This window comes from Hipposideros armiger, unplaced genomic scaffold (genome assembly GCF_001890085.2).
Source record: "Hipposideros armiger isolate ML-2016 unplaced genomic scaffold, ASM189008v1 scaffold_394, whole genome shotgun sequence".
Classification (NCBI taxonomy): domain Eukaryota; kingdom Metazoa; phylum Chordata; class Mammalia; order Chiroptera; family Hipposideridae; genus Hipposideros; species Hipposideros armiger.
Window position 1 is genome coordinate 986,776 of NW_017731744.1, and position 9,768 is coordinate 996,543.

Consider the following 9,768-nt stretch of genomic DNA (forward strand, 5'->3'; position numbering starts at 1 on the left):
TCAATAAAGTCAGGGAAGATTTGTATGGGTAAGCCCCTATATCTCCATCAAGGGATGCTATAGGATAAAGACGTTAGTTTATAGAATTGATCCCAAAATATAGTGAGCTCCTAAGGAGTTCAGAATTCTAATACTTATGAAATATATTAATTTTATCAAGACAGGGAGAGTCAGAAAAAAGCTGCCATGGGTCCTCATTTCTCCAAGCAATGTTGTAAAGAAGGACTACTAACTCTTCCGCCCTTTTCTAAGTGGAAAATAGATCCTCTTGTGGGTTTTCTGGGTAGCCTCTCCCTATCTCCACAGAAGTTCATGTTTACTACATTCGACCTTTGCATTCTAGCACTTCTCGACCTCTCTAATTATATGCCTATTGTAACATCAGATAGAATCTTTCCACTTCCCTTTGCCTCCAATTGTTTTAAATTAACTGAAATTGCAGTATTTCATTGAAAACAAAATTATAACATTTTTTTCTAAACGCTTTGTCTTAAATTATATGACACGATCAGAATTTTAATTTTTTTCACGTTGCAAATCATCTTAAAAGATGCCAAAGTCCATTTTTTAATAAAGTGGATCACTAAAAATTTGGGTTCATTGAAGTAAATTTAAACTATATTCCACAATACACCAATTAATTCTTCCAATGCATATTTATCAAGGCCTACCATGTGTGATGCATGATGAACCAAAACAGACATAGATTTGTGGAGCTCCAGGTCTTATGAAGAAACCAGTACTCCAAAGTTTTTGTTGAATTATAAGTTAATATTGGAAGGTGTTGTTTTTTTTTGCATGAAAATGTTTTACTACCATGTTTTTTCCATAGAAATTTATGATCTCAGTCTTTCTTTCTTGTCCTTGTGTAAGAAAAAGAGAAACATTTGCTACCTTGACAGCCTTAAAGCAGACTCCAGGAATGTCACCAAAAGTGTGACCTTTGCTACCAAATCCAGCAAGTCCATCAACCAGAACTTCATAATTTTTCTTAATAAAATTCAAGCAACCACCATCGGATACAAAGGCTGTGATTTTTTTTTTTCCTTTCTTGATCAACAGGACCTCAACACACTTTCTGAGGCAGAATTTGGCTGTTCAGTTTCAACCCTACCTTTTCCCTGTGCGTAGAAAGCACATCCAAATGGGTTTCTCTCCAGGGCTGTGCCCAAGTGGGTTTCCTTGTATTTCTTGTACTCTTTGTCACACCAATCTGACCTTCCAGGTGGCCATGGAACTTCCTGGCTGTAAGAAGACCATGACACTTGACCATCTTGTTGGTACCATGGGCCTGAGCAAAACAAAAACAAAAACAGAAGCTTCTTTATAAAATGTTTTCCTTATTTGAAATAAACTAACTTTCATTGCCCTGCTTTCTACCCAGTTATCTCTTCAGCCACCCATATTAATATTTGATAAAGACATTTTAATTTCTAAGAGCTTTATATGGAGGGCTCTATCATGTAGTGGTTAAAAGAACGGGCTTTGGCTTCAGATAGGTCAGAACTCAATGCTTATTTTGCTATTTACTAGCTTTGTGGTCATTGAAAACAAAATCCCTTGGGCCAGCTGAGTGGCTCATTGGTTAAGAGTTGGCTTGGGAGCACGAGCTCTGAGGAGCAGGGCTGCTGGTTCGGATCCCACATGGGCCAGTGATGTTGCACCCTCTACAACTAAGATGGTGAACAACAGCTCAACCTGGAGCTGGGCTGCTGTGAGTCGCTGGCAACGGCGTAGGCTGCAATAGGCTGCCCTGAGCCACCGTGAGTGGCTGGCAGCCAGCGAGAGCGGCCAGCAGTCAGCAAAAGCTGCCGTGAGCCTCCGTGAGCAGCTGTCCAATGGCCGGCGACCGATCTGCCTCAGCCGGGAAGAGTGCAATGATCACAATACCAACATGGGTCAGTGAAGCGACGTCCTCCACAACAAAACTGAAGAACAAAAGGACAACAACTTGTCTGTTCCCCTTCCCTGTTTCCCCAACGCTGTTCCCTCTTCCAATTCCCCAATAAAATCTTTAAAAAAAAAAACCCGGGCCTGCCAAGTGGCTTGTTGGTTGGGAGTTACTGGCTTGGGAGCACCGGCTCTGAGCAACATGGCCCCTGGTTCGGATCCCATGTGGGCAAGTGACACTGTGCCCTCTGCGGCTAGGATGGTGGGTGACAGCTTGACCTGGAGCTGAGCTGCTGTGGGTTGCCGGCGACAGCGTAGGCTGCAGTGGGTCTGTAGTGGGCTGCTGTAAGCTACCATGCATGGCCAGTAGCCGGCGTGAGTGGCTACCTGATGGCCTGCGAGCAATTGCCTCCCCCGGGAAGAGCGCAATGATCACAATACCAACATGGGCCAGTGGGGTGACGTCCTCCACAACTAGACTGAAGAATGAGGGGACAGGGGCTTGTCTGTTCCCCTTCCCCGATTCCCCAGCACTGTTCCCTCCCCCAATTCCCCAATGAAATATTTTTTTTAAAAATCCCTTAATTATACTGAGTCTCAGTTTCTTTATCTGTAAAACAGAAATACTGATTCTTTCTTGGTGACATGCTTCTGCATGGGTGTCTTTGCATATGCCCTCACATGTAGCAGGAAGTTGATAAAAAGTGCTTTTTATTGTAAAGGTGAGTTCAGGTAAGGTGAGTTTCTATGAAGTGTTTGGTAACCAATATGATTCAGTTTTTGTAGTAGATGCAGTGGCAGAACTCTCTTCCTCTGATAATAAGTAAACCTTGATGAAACCACAGGAAGCAAAATACCTAGACCCTGGGCAAGGAGATGACTGTGGTGCTGGGAGGAAAGGAGCACCGGGAGTCCTTAGCTGGGGCTCCCCCGAAAGCAGAGCCTGAGACAAGCAATTGGATGCATGTTGGTTATCCCTAGAAATAGGCGTGAGGGAATGGAGAGAATGAAGAAGGATTGGGGGGAAAGCTAAATAATGTACCATAAGCTTACATAAAATCCCTGCTATGGGCGATGGAACCTCAGAGAAGCAAGCAGAGTGCTTCTCAGTAATACCTGTCTGAACGATACATGGCTGGAACATTTATCCACAGGCGCCTGCCTCTCGTCAGTTGAGAGCTTCCCCTGAAGTTTATTTCACAATAAACTTGAGAGTGGGCTTCAGCAGTTCTGGAGAAGGCTCTGAGGCAGAAACTAGGAGGACGCAAAAAATATTCAGGAGACTGAGGCTTTCCGGGAACTGTCCACTGAAGCTATGCCTGAAATGAGAAGGGGTTTCAAGGACAGGGAACAGGGCTCCAAACTTTTATGCTACAAATAGTCCTTCTGACAGACAGTATCTGACAGGTGCTGATGAAAAGCATCAAGACAGTGAGGGATTGTTAGCGACTGAATGTCTGTGACCCCCTTAAACTCATGTGTTGAAATCCTAACACCCAATGTAACAGTGTTAGGAGGTGGGGCCTTAGGGAGGCTATGAGGTTATGAGTGTGGAGCCCTCAGGAATGGGAGTAGTGCCCTTCAGTTTAAGAAATTGAAGGAGCCAGAGCTTTCTGCTTTTCACCCAGTGAGAACACAGGAAGAAGACAGCCATCCGCAAACCTGAGGGGGTCCTCACAAGAACCTGACCATGAGGACACTCTGATCTCAGACTTCCAGCCTTCAGAACTGTGAGAAATGTCTTTTGTTCGTCAACCACACAGTCCATGGTACTTTGCTATCGTGGCCTGAACTGAGTAAGATGGAAATGATGCTGGCAAAAATGAATGCTGGCCCCAAAGAGAAATCTGATTTTCTATAAGTTTAACTTAGCTTCTTTCACAGTAACTAGATTATTGTGAACAAAGTTAAATGAAATAAAAATGCAAGGACAGGGCCGGCCGAGTGGCGCAATGGTTACGAACTGGCTTGGGATGCCAGAGGGCCCCAGTTCAGATCCCACATATGAGGGCCAGTGACATTGCCCTCCACAGCTAAGATGCTGAACAACAGCTCAACCTGGAGCTGGGGTGCCGTGAGTCACCGGTGATGGCGTAGGCTGCAGCCCCTGTGGCAGTGGGTTGCCATGGGCTACCGTATGTAGCCAGCAGCCTCAGTGAGCGGCCGTCCAGAAGCCGGCGACTGATCTGCCTCTCCTGGGAAGAGCGCAATGATGGTGCCAACTTGGGCCAGTGAAGCCACGTCCTCCACAACTAGACTGAAGAACAAAACGACAGCAGCTTGTCTGTTTCCCTTCCCCCAATTCCCCAGTGCTGTTCCCATCCCCCCAATTCTCCAATAAAAATCTTTTAAAAAAAAAGTGCAAGGACATAGAATCTTTCCCTTCCCAGAAGACCCTATCAGGATCAGAATTGCAAGGGTTTCAAATTTGGCTACCTATATAGTCACAGTACTGCCACCAAAGGAAAAGTGTGGCTTCATATAGATAATATATTCTCATTGTATCATTCATTTCTCTACTCCTGTAACCACCAAACACTCCAGCCACAGCCTGATCAATATTGGTAAGCCAGACCCCTCAGTCACCTTCTCTGAAGTCTCCATTGTGTTAGTCAGGCAGAAATTACTAACATGATGGGGGAAATCAAACTCAGCATTAAGGAGGTAAAAAGCCTTTTGATTTTTATTTGAAGGGAGCAAGTTGGCTGGCCTATTTAATCTGACAGTTAAAGGTAAAATGATTTATAAATGACAATTTATAATTTATAAATAATTAAATTGTCCATTCCATGCATGGTTGCAATATCTAGCCAATCAGAGTACCACCTAGGGTTACCAGATAAAATGTAAACATTGCATGGGACATAACTTATACTAAAAACAATATTTATTGTTTATCAGAAATTCAAATTTAACTAGGAATTCTTTATTTTTGTTTGCTAAATCTGGCAACTCTAGTGCCGCCTCCAATCACCTACAAAGCAGGAACAGCTTATTAAAACAAGACAGTAAATGTTCTGGAATGTTGTGCTAAAGGTTCTAGGACTTTTCAGTAGCAACAACATTTCAATAAATTAACATGTGAATTAACTCTAACAATTTACATATTGTTTTCTTAGGCACAGTTTCTTAAAACTTTTCAAAGCATTTCAATAATTTATTTTGTCACAACAAAGCGATTTGTATATTGAAAAACAGTAAAGGTAATAGGAAAACTCATTTCAAATAATTCCAAATAAGCTTTCAAAAGACTCCCATATACTTGTTAAGAGTCAAATATGCGTACTTTAAAATGTTTTCATGTGATTTGCCTAAATAATCTCTCATAAATAAAATGTAAATCACCTTGTAAGTCCCAGAACAGTTCTGCCGAATTCTTTGATAAACACCCAAAAACCACATGCAGAGTCATTTCGTTTTAGTTGCAAGATTCTTCTTCCAACTCACCTTCCAAAACAATTTCAGTCAAGCAAAAATTTGAGGATTCCTGCTTAGAATGGCAAATAATCCCTGCCTTTTCATTCATTCACTCATTACCTCTCTAAAAGAAGAATGTGCAGTTACCAGAATTTTATACTATTAGTGCTCCAAAAGTGTTTTAAATACAAACCTATAAGAGGAAAGTAAAAACAAATCAAAGTTAATTGTGACTGGCTGGAACAAAATGCTTAAATCAATACGAGGATGGCTCATCTGCTCATCATTTACCCATTACCTGGGAGACCAATACCTCCTGCTGTGTCTGATTTTTGATACAGGGTTGCCTGCAGTCTCCAGACACATGGTAAGGAAGCCCAGACCTTCTCTGACTCCTTCTCTCACTGTCCTCTTTGCTCCTAATAACCTATTTACTTACTCACTCTTATTTTTTTCGTTACTTGTATTTTCTTCTTTGAAGGGGGGGGAGGAGGGGAGATGCACACAAGGAAAACTAGAAAGTTATAAAACTTTATTAATAAAGACGCTCAGGGCCTTCCTGTAAAACAATCAGAGGAAGCACCAATGTCTGTCTTTGAATTACTGTCTTCTCCCAACCAGGCTACTGTGATTTTCAGAAACCTCCAAACGTAGAATGCAGTTCCTTTCACAGGACATCCCTTGAAGAAAAAAACAAAGTTTGTTGTTGATAAGGTATTAGACACAAATGAAGAGAAACAAAGCCCCTCTGGTTTGGAAGTGGTGACTGTCTCCTGACACACGGTGTCCCAGTGAAGGACATGGAGGAACAGCGCTGGGCAGTCGGAGCCTCTAGCTTTTGAAAGCCACGCATGCTCTTAGCTCTCATAGATAACAGCTGATGTTTCAGGAGAAAAACAAACTTGTTTCTAACCCTCTGCTGCCTCTCCACAAATGCCCTTCACCACACCCAAGTATCCAAAAAAGGATTGTAAAATGTATCTTCCATTGAAAGTTCATATGTGAGGGCCAGCCGAGTGGCTCAGTTGGTTAAGAGCTCGCTCAAGAGTTTGAGCTCTGAGCAACAGCGGTTCAATGCCCGGCCTAAGCTGAGTTGCCGCTGAGCTGCCAACAGGTATCTGGATGGCTCAGCTTAAGAAAAAAGAAAAAAGAAAGTTCATATGTGTCTCTGAATCAAATGTATACACGCCAAATTTAAACATGTCTGAGCAGGATTGTTGTGTCAATACATTACCTCTTGTTTTTGACAATTATATAAATGAAAATACTGCAACTACATGTTATTGTTTTTGCTAATGATTTCCATGGTGAGTGAAAGGACTCAAAAATTTTTGAAATAACTAATTTTCTGATTCTATTTGACAATTAAATGGATGATGCGTAACTGCTATCGCTATATATTTACTGACTATCATCCTCTTTTAGCTTTCTAGCTAGCTTTTTTTTTTTTACTTGTATATATAGATTACCTGATAGAAAAGCACAGAGATGACCAATCACATGTGTATAGCAAGTCATGGACTGAACCTACGTTTTTTTTTTTTTTTAGCCAAGTACACTTAAATCGGCTAAATATGTGAAGATTAGAAATATAGTTCCCACTTTAAAATTGGACTATACATAAAAATGGAAAAACCTAGACGCACACTGATACAGCAGGGGTAAAATAGAATAGCGCGAAGGATGACTAGAGAAAAATTCTGATGGTATACAAAAGGGAAGAGAATAAGCTACATCTGATAGCCAGCTTTAGCCCTTTCAATTGACTGTTGGCGTGTGTTCCGCCTACCACCTACTCAATGCATCCTTTTATTATTTTTTTTAGGAAAGGGCATTCATGATCAATAACAATGTTATAATGATAGTAAGTATAGGACTTAAGATACATTTTTAAAGCACCTTTAACAAACACTAAAAACCACCAAGCGGGGGTAGGAGGGTAGTTACCTAGCTCAAGGTTTTATTTAGTGACGGTTCCACTTTTTCACTCACTGCCTGCAAATCAGCATTTTTAGTGGACAAAGGGCTCAGCAGCGGCCTTATGATTGCTTCTTTTCAAATGGTAATGGCTATCCTAACTCCTCTGCCAGGTTTTTCTTACCAGAGCACAAATTGCAGTTTACAAGGCTCTGAGGGGGAAAAAAAAAATCTTAGCTGAATATCTTTTTTTTATTCGACAAACTGACATGTAAATTACCCTTTAAGTGCTCCACTCTAGGGCTCTGATCATCTCCTAATTGTCACAGTCAATTGTAGCCAACAGTCTCTTCAATCCCAAGCGCTTTGACAACAAGCACAAGGATCAAAGCAGAATCAGCTCCCTTCAATATCCTTCTGTTTAGGATGCTACAAAATGCCTGAAAAAGAAAGGTGTAAGGGCATTGCTGTAGAGGAAACTGAGAGTAGCAAGTATTACAATACTCATTTTCTCCATCTCTAAAATTACGCTGTATAAGCTGCCGTGATCTTTAATCACAGGCGCAGAACAAATATATAAACCTCCTGGGCAATTAATATGCTCTTAAGATTATACGAATATGTAAGCTTTATAAACAACACGGTCTCCATGGCTTAGGAAAAACTATGACACAGTTCTGGGATAGCCTTCATTTCATAGCAGCTTGAGCATCAAAAACTATTATCAAGCATATTCTATATTTGAGCATAAATTCCAGAGCATAGTTTCTATTATTTATAGTTTGGTGTCAGGATTCACTGCTCCCCCAAATGAAACAGCCCATTGAAAAATTCTAGAGTTTTTTTCTTTCTTTTTAATTAACCTAGAAATATCCAACTGAAAATGTGCCCCCAAATAAATAAAAAATGTAACATGAAAACTAATTTCAGAAGAACGCTGTTTCCCTTACTAGAGGTAACTCTGTCTTATTGCTTTACTGGGAACAAACTAATTAAAAGTCATTACATGATCTACAAACATGATTCCTAAATAAGATGTACTTACTATGATCATTACTTAACAAAATATGACACTTCTTTCAAACTAAAGTAGTTATCATACATCACTAACTTTTTTCAAAAGATTATTTATGCTTTTCTCAAAAGATAAAAAATTCTTCCTATCAAGCATAACAATATAAATAATTTCATTTGGTGGAAAGAGAAACTCTAATAATCAATCTGTATAAAATAACCACTTTAAAAATAACCTGAAGGTTGTCAGAAAAAATGACAAATGGGAAGAAATCAAAGGTGCATTGACACTCCCTCTACAGCTTGTCTCCTTGTACCCAGGTATTACACACATACAGCATGTAAGGTCATGCATTGATTGACAGCCTTCCTGTGCTGAAGAAAAGAAATGGGAAAAAAAGAGACAGCAAATACCCCAGGTTCCTTTCTCAGCTAGTTCACTCAAATTCCCCTCTCGGGGTCTCCCATCCTCCCCTCAATTTCACCTTGAATTCTCAGGTTTGATTGAAGAGCTTCACAGAAGGGTCTATTACAGATTGAGGAGTGATCCATTTCACATCTGAAGCCCCAAAGAGCTACTTGTGAGGAGTCTTTGAGTGCATTTATCTCACATGTGAAGCTTTCTGCAAAATCAATATGGGTATTTTTCAGTTTGACAAGTCAACATGAAATATCACATAATAATAAAAAAAACAGAGTTGTACATTTAAACACACCCAATACAGTTATCTATGACAAAGCTTATAGTTATTACTCATGGCTCTCCTTAAGTATGCCTAATCTAAATTCATCCTGATCGCTGGGCTGAAGTGCGTAGAAAGAGAAACTAACTGGTCATCCTATTTCTGGCTCCTAATTAATCCAGGTTTTGTGTTTCAGGGAGAGAATGGACAGGAATCACGACCTTTATTTCCAACGTGAGAGTGATATGAGAAGTGGGAAGACAATAACCAGGGGTGGAAAAGAGGAAGGAAGCAGAACGAAGGAGAACTGTAAAGAACTTCAAATTTAACTAATAGGCAATAACTGGAAAAAATGGTCACCCAAAGAAGAGCGACCTTGTCTCAAATCCCCACAACTACCGTGGCAAGCACTCACAGAATCATTGACATGCTTGCTTTGGTGTCTGACCACCTTTAGGTTTATGCAGATGGTAATCTGCATAAACTTGAAAAACAAGATTTAATATCTCTAAACCTCTAGGGGTTTTTAAGTCTCAAAATGGGAATCATCAGATTTACCTTATAAGGTTTTGTGAAGATTAAGTAATACAGCACCTGGCACATGAAAAACATTCAATTATTGCTAAATATTGGTGAAATTATTATAGTTTAAACCTAACCACAAGGCCCCCAGGGTTCTAATCCAGTGTCATCATTACTGCTCCCTGGATCATTTCCACATTGTTTCATGTCCCCAATTTGGAGATGACAGTTCTGGTTAACAAGTGTGCTCACCACATTAACTCTGGTGTAAGTACTAGTAGAGGGGTGCAATCACCCATATTCACTTGCCTTCAAAACAGTCTTC

The 9,768-nt window shown here is 40.6% G+C and overlaps 1 pseudogene; it reads right to left on the bottom strand.

The window, feature by feature from the left end:
- Positions 1 to 836: 836 nt before the first annotated feature.
- Positions 837 to 9,768, bottom strand: part of LOC109393861 (40S ribosomal protein S23 pseudogene) — a 48,761-nt pseudogene continuing 39,829 nt past the window's right edge.